The following is a 10804-nucleotide window of genomic DNA, read 5'->3' as shown; positions in this document are numbered from 1 at the left end:
TGTTTGTTTGTTTTCGTACTTCATAACTTTATTATAGTGGCGGCAACGTTGGGGGCGGCAGATTAGGGGTTAATAAATGTAGGTAGGTGTCGGCGATGTTAGGGCCGGCAGATTAGGGGTTAAAATATTTATTTTATTGTTTCCGATGTGGGGGGACCTCGGTTTAGGGGTTAATAGGTAGTTTATGGGTGTTAGTGTACTTTTTAGCACTTTAGTTAAGAGTTTTATGCTACGGCGTTGTAGTGTAAAACTCTTAACTACTGACTTTAAAATGCGGTCTTGACAGGAGAGGGTCTACCGCTCACTTTTTGGTCAGACTCGTAATACCAGCACTATGCAAGTCCCATTGAAAATATAGGATACGCAATTGACTTAAGTGGATTTGCGGTATTTCGGAGTCTGGCCAAAAAAGTGAGCGGTACACCTGTACCTTCAAGACTCGTAATACCGCGGGCATTAAAAATCAGCGTTGGGACCTCTCAACGCTGCTTTTTAACCCTAATGCAAGACTCGTAATCTAGCCGTATATTTGTTTTACTCAGTAGATTACCCTATATTAAAGGGACATGAAGCCCAATTTTTTATCTTTCATGATTTAGAAAGAACAACTTTCCAATTTGCTTTGATTATCTAATTTGCTTCATTCTTTTGATATCATTTTGTTGGAAAGCATATCTAAATAGGTTCAGTAGCTGCTGATTGGTGGTTGCACATAGATGCTTCATGTGATTAGCTATCCCATGTGCATTGCTATTTCTTCAACAAATGATATCTAAAAAATGAAGCAAATTAGATAATAGAAGTACATTTTCTTTTTGTACTAATTCTTGCTCGGAACTATATGTATAGCCCTCTGCAAAAGAGATACTGCTGATCCTGCGCTGGTGATTATTGTCTACTAACATATGTCACTCCGGATTAGTTTGATGGCTCTGTTCAGTTCCAGGCAATTAGTGCATTGCTGGTCTGAAGCAGACTTCATGCGTTTAGACCCTTTCCATAAGTTAAAAACATAGGGGTTGATTCCAATCTAGTTGATTATATTTTTCGATGCACTGGTTTTGACATTGGAATAATCACAATGCAAGCGATAATACTATTCTCATATTGGAGAAATATTGGATCAGTTATTGGAAAATTGACCCATATGATGCATGGACGGCATCAACTTTGGCAATCACAAACCATTCTACCTCAAGTTATCCACTAAATATTGACACGAACATAGACGCATCTATTTCAACACTCAAAAACCCTTAATAAATGTTTAGCAACCACATTGACCTATAACACACATTAGATAAAACATTATTGACTACTGATCTACACATACTGAACCGAAAAAGAAGATCAAAATTGCCTATTCCAAAAACCGTGAAGAGCCTTTTTAGTTATTGATTATGAGTAGAGTGCTATTTATCACTCTCGCTTGTGCGCTAATGGCGTTCGCCCTTGAATTTTTGTGCGCATCGGGTACTGCACGTATTACAAGTTGAGAGGATAATGTTTTCGCTCACGCACTAACCCAACACGCTTAAAAAGCCGAAGTTACAATATTGCATCCACGTAACAGCGTAACAGTTAACCAGAGCTCAGTGGTCGTGCTATCCCAACATGCAATACATTCAACTGTGCTCGAGCGAACGCGTTTACTTTCAACTTGTAACATGCACACTACTTCAGACACACGGAAACAGCCGCAATAAACCTGATATCACTCATGCGCAACTGCTAGCGCGCCACTCATAATCTGGTCCTTTGATGGCAAACAAATTGCACAAATTAACAAACAACACTGAACACGTCATCAATATCAATTACATTTAAAAAAATATATAGTGTTGATCATTTTGTGATTGTGATTGGCTATGGAGTCTATATGAGATGTGATATAATCTAAAAACAATACGGGCCGAATTATCAAATGGCGGGCGGACATGATTCGCTATAGTGAATCATGTCCCCTGACATCGCTAAATGACATTAACATTGTACAAGCATTTCTGGTTAAATGCTTGTGCAATGCCGCCCCTTGCACATTCCCGGCAAATAGCAGGGGGTGTCAATCATCCCGATCGTATCTGATCGGGATGATTGCAGTCTGCCAGAGTTAAAGAGACATGAAACCCACATTTTTTCTTTCATTTTTTAGATAGAGAATACAATTTTTAAAAAGTTTCCAATTTACTTATATTATCAAATTTGCTTTGTTCCCATGTTATTCTTTGTTGAAGAGGTATCTGGATAGATAGCGTGCACTTTTCTGGAGCTCTACATACAGGAAATAGTGCTGCCATCTAGTGCTTTTGCTAATGTATAACATTGTTGGAAAACTGCTGCCATATTGTGATGTGCACACTCCTGAATTTACCTTCCTGTTTTTCAACAAAGGAAAGCAAGAAAATGATGACATTTTGACAATAGAAGTACATTGGAAAGCTGTTTAAGATTGTATGTTCTATCTGAATCATATAAAGAAAGAGTCTGGACACCTTCTCACCCTCTTAGCCTTTCAGGTAAGACTAAGATCTCTCAACTTAGTCTAATTAATTTTTATTTAGGAACTTCAGGAGTGTGAAAGGCGCTGGGAAGCTGAGGGTTAATATAAATGAGTCAAATGACTGATAGTATAAAAAGTGTCTGTGACAGTTCGTGAATTCTGTCTTTAGATGAATTAAAGAATTGTTGTTTAACAAGGTTTAAATATGGGTGGATTATGTCCCATATGAGTTAGAAAAAATTATTTATATAGCGAATTCTGTTAGGATAATCGACCCAACAACTAGGTAAAATAAACAAATGAGATTTAATAAAATAATTTTGCATATATAAAATACAGTAAAATACGGTTGTGGCCACAACTACAATTAAAAATGATCATTCGCAACAGTATCGGAAATATACACAGTGAATGTGTTGTTTTTCAAAGCATTCCTTATAGGCCTTCAAATAACATATCGTTTAGAATTTTATGATGTTAAACACTTAAAGTGAATGTAAATTTTGATGCTTAAGTGCCCGGTTTTTAAAACTTTGATTAAAAACAGGGGCACTTTAATTCATCAAAATTTACATTTCACTCCTGTTGTGACAAAAAACTTACCTTTTAATCTTCACAGCAGCTGCTGCTTCCTCCGGTCTCACAAGCCATTTCTGATGTCAGAAATGATTGATAGGTCATCTTCCAATCACAGATTCCCCCTCGGGGGATTCAGTGTCTGATTCACTGCTGCGATTGGAGGAAGCCAGATACCTCATTTTAGACCCAGGAAGAGGCTTTGAAATGGGTGGAGGAAGCTGGAGCTGCTGTGAAGATTAAAAAGTAAGTTTATTTTCACAACAGGAGTGAAATGAAAATATTGATGAATTAAAGTGCCCCTGTTTTTAATCAAATTTTTAAAAACCGGGCAGTTTAGCATCAAAATTTACATTCACTTTAATAGTGAAGATAAACAATTATTAGCTAAGAGATTTTGCACTCAATAGTGAAGTATAATACTTGGTAGTGAAGATATTAAAAAGTCTTATGAGCAGTAACCATAAATTTATTTCTTGGTAATCCCGGTTTTGTTAGTGGTTAATATCAAAGTTCCAAGAACTCATTATGCTTTTAGCACAAGAGGTTACAGGTGATGTGAGAGAAATTGACAATTCTTCAGTGTCAAGTTTTTACTTAAGTGATGCAATTTTGTATCCAAAATAATTAGTGACTCTTCTCAATACAATTGTAACTTTTTCAAGTGTAACTTTTTTCAAGTGTAACTTTTTCAAGTGTAACTTTTTTCAAGTGTAACTTTTTTTTCAAGTGTGCAGTGTTATTCCGGTTATAAAATATATGCAGCTGTGTGTTACGTGAGAGACGATAATTGTATTCAAAGTCAGTTGTTAATATTCACAGTATTCCAACTCCGATAATATATCAGTATGTTTCTGTAGATGTTATTATCCTTGTGAACGAAGTGTAATGGATATGGCTTAAGACAGACTTACCTGGCTGCGCTCCCTGGCCGGCGTTGTCCCTGCACGGCGGAAGTACTCGCAGCCGCTTCACTGTCGGATGTAGCCCTGTTGATTCTCCGCTGGTTTCGTAAGGTACTAAGCCGCGTGATATTCCTCCTGTGATTAGCAGCTAGCAGCTATCTTGGGATGAGTGAGTTTCAAACAACAATAGAAGTATCTGTGGATCTATTGTTGTTTGAAACTCACTCATCCCAAGATAGCTGCTAGCTGCTAATCACAGGAGGAATATCCCGCAGCTTAGTACCTTACGAAACCAGCGGAGAATCAACAGGGCTACATCCGACAGTGAAGCGGCTGCGAGTACTTCCGCCGTGCAGGGACAACGCCGGCTAGGGAGCGCAGCCAGGTAAGTCTGTCTTAAGCCATATCCATTACACTTCGTTCACAAGGATAATAACATCTACAGAAACATACTGATATATTATCGGAGTTGGAATACTGTGAATATTAACAACTGACTTTGAATACAATTATCGTCTCTCACGTAACACACAGCTGCATATATTTTATAACCGGAATAACACTGCACACTTGAAAAAAAAGTTACACTTGAAAAAAGTTACACTTGAAAAAGTTACACTTGAAAAAGTTACAATTGTATTGAGAAGAGTCACTAATTATTTTGGATACAAAATTGCATCACTTAAGTAAAAACTTGACACTGAAGAATTGTCAATTTCTCTCACATCACCTGTAACCTCTTGTGCTAAAAGCATAATGAGTTCTTGGAACTTTGATATTAACCACTAACAAAACCGGGATTACCAAGAAATAAATTTATGGTTACTGCTCATAAGACTTTTTAATATCTTCACTACCAAGTATTATACTTCACTATTGAGTGCAAAATCTCTTAGCTAATAATTGTTTATCTTCACTATTAAGTGTTTAACATCATAAAATTCTAAACGATATGTCATTTGAAGGCCTATAAGGAATGCTTTGAAAAACAACACATTCACTGTGTATATTTCCGATACTGTTGCGAATGATCATTTTTAATTGTAGTTGTGGCCACAACCGTATTTTACTGTATTTTATATATGCAAAATTATTTTATTAAATCTCATTTGTTTATTTTACCTAGTTGTTGGGTCGATTATCCTAACGGAATTCGCTATATAAATAATTTTTTCTAACTCATATGGGACATAATCCACCCATATTTAAACCTTGTTAAACAACAATTCTTTAATTCATCTAAAGACAGAATTCACAAACTGTCACAGACACTTTTTATACTATCAGTCATTTGACTCATTTATATTAACCCTCAGCTTCCCAGCGCCTTTCACACTCCTGAAGTTCTATCTGAATCATGAAAGAACATTTTTTGGGTTTTATGTCCCTTTAAGGAGCAGTGGTCTCATGACCGCTGCTTCTAAACTTATGTTTTGTGCGAGCTGGAAACATTGGGGCGGAGCAAGTAGCATCCGCTGCTTGATAAATCTCCCCAAATGAATCAACCATTTTGGGTTTGGATGTTTGTCGCACAGTTGTATTTTTTTTGTATATCAATTCTATTGTCGGTGATCGACAGCCATTATCGGTCATCATCTGTGCCGTTTGTGGTAATAGAGATTGAATGTCACAGGAGTTATCAAGCTTCATGGTGTTTGACTCAGTAAGATTGTGATTGCCAAAATAATGGCCAATCTATTTTTATTGTTATTGAATAAAAATTGTGAAAAGATTATAATCAAAGTCAAAGGGCCGAATTATCATTGTGCGAGCGGACATGATCCGATATTGCAGTTTATGTCTGCTACACATCGATAAATGCTGACAGCATACGCTGTCTGCATTTATCATTACACCAGCCGTTCTTATGAACTGCTGGTGCAATGCTATCCACTGCAGATTCACGGCCAACCGGCAGCTAGCAGGGGGTGTCAATCAACCCGATCGTATTTGATCACCAGAAACATGGAGAATCAAGCTCCATACGGAACTTGATAAATATACCCCATAGTCCTCTTCAAGCAAAAGAACAATAATAAAATACTATAATCCATTGCAGCATTTTCTTATTGCCATTGTATGTCCCTTTAAAAAATAAAACCATCACAGTTTTAGTAACCCCTGTAGATCTATAGCATAAAGGTAAATTTGAAAAGAAACTCTTATTTTTCAATTCACATGCATGCAAATATGATTCTAATAAATGTTATCTCTGTTAGCAACAGTGTTAACTGGGCATGGGGCATATAGACACCCCTACATTCAAACACAGCACATGCTTGGTGACCATATATTGTGTTGGTGGTGATGACTCAATTTGCAGTATCATTAATGAATGCATGTCATGTCTGAGCGGGGGCACGAGGCATATGTACATATGCTTTGTGTGCCGTACAAGCTATCACTAAAATAGTCATACATTTTACAGGAAGCATTTATGCTAGTCTATGTATAGTGTAAAAATGTGTCTAATTTAAATTTTCAATAACTATTGTCCCTTTAAATAGAAAGCGAGTAGCTTCTGATAATTTGCAGGCAAGATATCACACTACATTAAATAGAAAATTATGTAGTGCACAATAAAAATCTGTGTACTGACATGAAAAGGTTTCATTTTGTGCACAGTCAGTTTCCAGGAAGAACTGCTTGGCTCCTACATTCTGTCCCACAAGGAGCTCTGTAAGATTAATATTGTATGAAATCTAGGAAACTAGCTCTGCACTGCAGTTCTACAAAACTGCTTGAACACAGGGGACAGGTTAAAAAAGAACTACTACAAGCATATGAAAATTAGTTGATTATACCTAATTATATTTCTAGCTTCAGTAGTTGTGCATTACATTGCTTGGCTCTTTATACACATACACAAAATAGACCTCACACAATCTAAAAATGCACTGGTTGTTAATTAGGGGTTCCACTTTCAATGTGAAAGAGAAGAGGTTCCTATTTCAAATGATGTTAACATTACCTTCCTGAAGACATGAGGTGAATATTAAGGGCCAGATTACAAGTGGAGCGCTAAATATCGCTTTTGTGAAAGCAATATTTGCGCTCCACTGAGTAATACCAAAGCACATATTAACACATAAATATATACAGTATGTATATAGACATATACATATACAGTATATTTACTGGGAACACACAGTTCCCATAGACTGCAATGTAAAGGCACAGGTAATGGCTGGTTATTTCTCACGCTCCTGCAATTGGCCAAATTTGCCCATTTGCAGGTCCTCGAGAAATTAGCGTTCCACAAGTAATCTAGCTCTAAATACATAAATACAAAGACAAAAACAAAAGCATAATAACTTGCTCAATAGCTAGTCATCACTCCCAGAATGTACCTCTCACACAGAATAAGTTTCCAGCAGTAAATCAGTCTGGTCCTGGTTAAAAAGGAAGGTCCAGCCTTGATATACCATGCAACCCTCCTATGGACAAGACGTAGATGGACTTCTACAGGCCTTGTCAATGAGCTACAGCCATATGCTGCAGCCATATCCTTCTAGACAAACATTGCAACAGGTCCATGTCATTTGTTCCCTTCACTACCCTTTGTGAGACTAATCCCCAAGGGTCAAACTTGATCCTTGCCTAGTATGGGGGGGGGGGTGGGGGTGTGGACTGTTCTTTTTTTAGGTACAATCAGATTTACACAGAACTTTTCTATAATGTATTAAAGTAAGACCCCAATTTAAGACACCTCAAACCTAAATTCAGCAAACCTCATAAATGTTGAGGAGATAATAGAAAAAAACTACTTTTAATTATTTTTATTTTAAATTTATAAAGTCATGTGAAAACATTTTACCTACTATGAAAACCAATAAAAAACTATTGTTAAGATAAAACTGTTGACCTAATTGTAAAATAAAGAAAAAGAAGAGCTGCTGTGAACTTTCTTCATCAGAAGCATCTTAGAAAAACTCAACACAAGTTTACTTTAGTCACTAACATTGCCCTCAGATTATCCACACCAAGATGAAACTCATATTCCTCTGTCTGCCAGCACATGCTGTAACTGTAAGTGCACCAGCCACAAACACATATCACCTACCTCTGTATGCCAGCCCATGCTGTAATGTAAGTGCTCCACCCCCAAACACATATCACCTACCTCTGTATGCCAGCACATGATGTACCTGTAAGTGCTCCAGCCCCAAACACATATCACCTATCTCTGTATGCCAGCACATGCTGTAACTGTAAGTGCTCCAGCCCCAAACACATTATCATCTGCCTCTGTATGCCAGCCCATGCTGTAACTGTAAGTGCTCCAGCCCCAAAACACATATCATCTGCCTCTGTATGCCAGCCCATGCTGTAACTGTAAGTGCTCCAGTCCCAAACACAAATCACCTGCCTCTGTATGCCAGCCCATAATGTACTGCATATGTAAGTGCACCAGCCCAAAACACTTATCATCTGCCTCTGTATGCCAGCACATGCTGTAACTGTAAGTACTCCAGCCCCAAACACATATCACCTACCTCTGTATGCCAGCACATGCTGTAACTGTAAGTGCTCCAGACCCAAACACATATCACCTGGCTCTGTATGCCAGCCTATGCTGTAACTGTAAGTGCTCCAGCCCCAAACACATATCACCTACCTCTGTATGCCAGCCCATGCTGTAACTGTAAGTGCTCCAGCCCCAAACACATATCACCTGCCTCTGTATGCCAGCCCATGTTGTAGCTGTAAGTGCTCCAGCCCCAAACACATATCACCTGCCTCTGTATGCCAGCACATGTTGTAACTGTAAGTGCCCCAGACCCAAACACATATCACCTACCTCTGTATGCCAGCACATGCTGTAACTATAAGTGCTCCAGCCCCAAACACATATCCCCTGCCTCTGTATGCCAGCACATGCTGTAACTATAAGTGCTCCAGCCCCAAACACATATAACCTGCCTCTGTATGCTAGCACATGTTGTAACTGTAAGTGCTCCAGTCCCAAACACAAATCACCTGCCTCTGTATGCCAGCCCATGCTGTAACTGTAAGTGCTCCAGCCCCAAACACATATCACCTGCCTCTGTATGCTAGCACATGTTGTAACTATAAGTGCTCCAGCCCCAAACACATATCACCTGCCTCTGTATGCTAGCACATGTTGTAACTGTAAGTGCTCCAGACCCAAACACATATCACCTGCCTCTGTATGCTAGCACATGTTGTAACTATAAGTGCTCCAGCCCCAAACACATATAACCTGCCTCTGTATGCTAGCACATGTTGTAACTGTAAGTGCTCCAGACCCAAACACATATCACCTGCCTCTGTATGCCAGCACATGTTGTAACTATAAGTGCTCCAGCCCCAAACACATATCCCCTGCCTCTGTATGCCAGCACATGCTGTAACTATAAGTGCTCCAGCCCCAAACACATATAACCTGCCTCTGTATGCTAGCACATGTTGTAACTGTAAGTGCTCCAGACCCAAACACATATCACCTGCCTCTGTATGCCAGCACATGTTGTAACTATAAGTTCTCCAGCCCCAAACACATATCACCTGCCTCTGTATGCTAGCACATGTTGTAACTGTAAGTGCTCCAGACCCAAACACATATCACCTGCCTCTGTATGCCAGCACATGTTGTAACTATAAGTGCTCCAGCCCCAAACACATATCACCTGCCTCTGTATGCCAGCACATGTTGTAACTCTAAGTGCTCCAGACCCAAACACATATCACCTACCTCTGTTTGCCAGCACATGCTGTAACTATAAGTGCTCCAGCCCCAAACACATATCACCTACCTCTCACCTAGATTACGAGTTTTGCGTTAGAGGCTATGCGGTGCAAACGAGCAGTTTTCTCTCACCGCTCACTTACATACAGCGCTGGTATTACGAGTTTTCAGAAACCCGGCGTTAAAAGACAAAAAGTGAGCGTTGAGCAAAATTTAGCTCCAAATCTCACTCCAATACTAGCGATGCTTAAGTCAGCGGTGAGCTGATGTAACGTGCTTGTGCACGATTTCCCCATAGAAATCAACGGGGAGAGCCGGCTGAAAAAAAGTCTAACACCTGCAAAAAAGCAGCGTATAACTCACTAACGCAGCCTCATTGATTCCTATGGGGAAATAAAATTTATGTCTACACCTAACACCCTAACATGAACCCCGAGTCTAAACAACCCTAATCTTACACTTATTAACCCCTAATCTGCCGCCCCCGACATCGCCGACACCTACATTATATTATTAACCCCTAATCTGCCGCTCCGGACACCGCTGCCACCTACATTATAGTTATGAACCCCTAATCTGCTGCCCCCAACATCGCTGACAACTACATTATATTTATTAACCCCTAATCTGCTGCCCCCAATGTTGCCGCCACCTACCTACACTTATTAACCCCTAATCTGCTGCCCCCAACGTCGCCACCACTATAATAAACATATTAACCCCTAAACCGCCGCACTCCTGCCTTGCAAACATTAGTTAAATATTATTAACCCCTAATCTGCCGTCCCTAACATTGCCACACCTACATTTATTAACCCCTAATCTGCTGCCTCCAACGTCGCCGCCACTATACTAAATGTATTAACCCCTAAACCTAAGTCTAACCCTAAACCTAATACAAACTAACTTAAATATAATTTAAATCAATCTAAATAAATATTCCTATCATTAACTAAATTATGCCTATTAAGAACTAAATACTTACCTATAAAATAAACCCTAAGCTAGCTACAATATAACTAATAGTTACATTGTAGCTAGCTTAGGGTTTATTTTTATTTTACAGGCAAGTTTAAATTTATTTTAACTAGGTAGAATAGTTAATAAATAGTT

Source organism: Bombina bombina, unplaced genomic scaffold (genome assembly GCF_027579735.1).
Source record: "Bombina bombina isolate aBomBom1 unplaced genomic scaffold, aBomBom1.pri scaffold_501, whole genome shotgun sequence".
Lineage (NCBI taxonomy): Eukaryota > Metazoa > Chordata > Amphibia > Anura > Bombinatoridae > Bombina > Bombina bombina.
Note: the sequence above shows the minus strand (reverse complement) of the source record.